This window comes from Octodon degus, unplaced genomic scaffold, assembly GCF_000260255.1.
Source record: "Octodon degus isolate 3935 unplaced genomic scaffold, OctDeg1.0 scaffold00078, whole genome shotgun sequence".
NCBI classification, from domain to species: Eukaryota; Metazoa; Chordata; class Mammalia; order Rodentia; family Octodontidae; genus Octodon; species Octodon degus.
The window spans coordinates 541,263-544,626 of NW_004524654.1; the positions used below are offsets into that span (position 1 = coordinate 541,263).

Genomic DNA, 3,364 nt, shown 5'->3' on the forward strand with positions numbered 1-3,364 from the left:
TATGTTGCATTTTGTTATGTGACAGTTTGATCTTTGGGAATTGTGCTTTGTTTTTCCACCAGCCACCTGATTTTCCTTTAGAGTGCACAATTCATTCCATTGTTTATTACTTCCTGTCAGTGTCAATGTTACTCAAGAATGACATTTTGTAGAACATAAGGCAGGAAAAGCAAGAACATAATGGTCACTCTGCTGGGCCAATCAGATCCTAATCCTGACAGAAGCTTGGAGTCAGGCCAGTCGTCTTTTGCAGAAAATCCTTGCATTCCATTTTGCAATTTAAGGGCGTTAGTATTTCTTAATGTTGACAAATACCTTCTGTACATTTATTATGCATTCTGTTATAGCATGGAGGAGTTTCAGGAGCCTGGGCACGTGGACATGAGTGTGTGTGACGACAGGAGAGGTTGGTGTTGGAAAATGGAAAATAGCCAGTTAATAGAAAATAGCCAGAAAATAGCCAGTGGAAAATAGCCACTTTAACATCCCTTATTCATTTTGTTCTTAGTCACATAATTGTACAAACAGAACAAACTGCCAGATGTCATTGAGACATTCCTACCTGATCTTTGACTCCCACAGCTATCCCCTCCGTAATATATCAGGCAGTGCCATGGTTATTATGCAAGAAAGCCAAATGGGCAGGGTAATAGGGAAAACAGGCTTGCCACGAACTATGCTCAGTGGTTGGCCACTGGACTTGGCCATCTGCTCAAATGCCATCTGTCGTGTGTGTGTGTGTGTGTGTGTGTGTGTGTGTGTGTGTGTGTGTGTCTTTCTAGAACCAGTCTTTAGGAATTGTGCTTTCTTTTTCAACTGGTCTCTTCCTTGGAAAATAACATGCATATTTGGGGGAAATTATTCTGCCCCACTAAACTTTGGCTCATAATATTCTTCCAGGTGCTGCCAAGGACCAGCTGATCACTTCCTTCTTCTATGTATCACCTTATTAACTCTTCCTTTGTCACGTAATATGTCCAGGTGATTTTCTACTAAGCCAGTTAGAATTGAATGTCTTTTAAAACTACATTTTTTTTTCCATTTGTGTATTTGGTACCATATGTGGTACCACGCAACCTGATCACCACGCAGATCAGACTCACGGTGATCCTCCTGTTTTCAGCCTCCCCAGTGCTGGGATTACTGGTATGCACCACCATGCCTGGACTCTGTTGCCAGCTCAGTAAGCCCCAAGATGTGGGGCCAGCATGGCATGCGGGACAAGGAATCAAACCCTGGTCTCCCTGTGCTTACCAAAGCAGGTGTTTAGTCCGCTGAGCTATCTCACTGGCCCAGAATTAAATGTCTTTATTTGCAACCACTTGCAAAAGAATCCTGACAAATGGAATTGTGCTAGATGTCACGGCACAAATAAAAGAGGAGAAAATTACCGTCTGATTGAAACATGATACTTATGAAAAAGAAAAAAATTCAAGAAGCAAATAAAAATGCGTACTATTATTATAATTAAAAATCATCTAATGTGGATTGATATGATTTTCAGCTTAAACACATTTTATAAGCAATATTGCACTTATGAAAAAGTCATAAAACTGCCACAGTTCCTGCCTATGAAAATGCCTCTATTCATCAACATTACACAGGAAGCATAAATCCTCTCATAGGTCAGATACAACACACAATGGGCCTCAGCCTGACATTCTGCAACTACAGAAATCTAAGCTACACCTTGTTATTGAACATCTCAACATCTATGGGTGATCAAAACAACCACAGTGATAAAAATGTCAGCTTCTTAACATACAAAAAAAAAGTTTAAAATATTTGAACAATTGAAAAAATGAGAAGGGATGAGATATTCAGCAACCTTGATCCTTGTCCCATGTATTTAACAGAATTTTTTTTTAAAAAAAAAAAAAAGGAAAGGGTCATGGGAAAGGAAAATTCAGTGGTGGCTCGGGCATGTCATAGGAGACTTAGGTTACTGTCTATTTGGTTTGAGTTGCACTAAGCAAACCGTTCACTGCTCTCAAGACAGAAGACAACCTTAAAGCATCGTTTGACTAAGTAATCACATACATACAATGCTATGAATTTTTCCAAGGATACATTGAAGAAAACAGCAAAGGATGGACACCTTCTGTGCAAAAACTGAGAAGTAACAGCTTTGTGAGGTTTCCCAGTGTGATGATGGTTGATTTATGAGGTGGAGCAGAAAGCAAAAATAAAAACATGATCAATATCTTAAAATAGACTACTGCGTTAGGAACAATGGCAGGTACAGCGTTGGCATCTCGGGCACGGCTTGGAGTTTGGGGAATGAAGGCCATGCAAACCCGAGGCTTCAGCTTGGACAAGGATCGTGAGAGTTCTTCCTGCTCGATCCGAGACACCGGTGGGGTCTTCTCGAAGAGAGAGCAGGCTGAAGAGGAGCGGTTCTTCTGACAGAAGACTAAAGAACATCTAGAAGCCTTGAAGAAACATCATGAAGATGAAATCTATCATCATAAAAAGGCAACTGAATGTATGGAGAAAGAAACTGAACGACATAAGCAGAAGATCAAACAACTAACTCATGATTAAATGCACATGTTCCCTACAGAATGACATCTATCTTTGCCCACTTCTATATAGACATAATCCTAGTCTAATTACTATTTGGTCTCTATGCTGCAAACATAATAAATAGTCATCAGTGAAAAAAAAATCTTAAAATACCCCCTGGAAAATGTAGGACACTAAAAAGATGCTTGGTTTCATAATAAACACCTACCTTATGGGCTTGCCCATGTTATTTGAAAACATGAAAGAATTTTGCCATTTTTTGGTTGAACAATTTTTGTGACATTCTGCCTCTCTCAAAGTAGTTGTACCTCTTTTATCTTTGGAAAAGAATCTATAGAGAGAAGATATGTCCTAAGACATTGCATGTACTATACATGTTCTATTCATTTTGCACAAGAATTTTTATGAATTTTATTTCATCATATATTTGCATTACCCCCGGCTACCCTTTTTTCCAATCCTTTGTAATTCCCAGTCTTCATTTAACTAAAAGTTAACTCTACCTGGCTGGCTGTAGGTGTTCAAGGAAGCACACATGGATAGGAGCTGGCCTAGCTAGTGAAAGCTTCCAGGAGAAAGGTTGGGCCTAGAGAAATGGGAAGAACTTCAAAGAATTTTGGAAAATGTGTCATTCATTCAATCAATATTTGAATCCTATTTGCTAGGCTCAATTTTATCTTCTGTGAAAAAAAACCTCTGCCCTCGGTGGATGAAGAAACAACATACATGTAAGAAATCTTACCTTACATTTCCAATTGGTGGTAAGTGCTCTGAAAAAAATAAAATAGGGATGGGGCAAGGGCATGGGTGCAATATGAGTGAGAAAATATTTACCATC

General features: G+C 39.1%; 1 pseudogene; it reads left to right on the forward strand.

The window, feature by feature from the left end:
• The first annotated feature begins 2,232 nt into the window (after window positions 1–2,232).
• LOC101592700 lies at window positions 2,233–2,597 on the forward strand (annotated as a pseudogene).
• The last annotated feature ends 767 nt before the right edge of the window (window positions 2,598–3,364 follow it).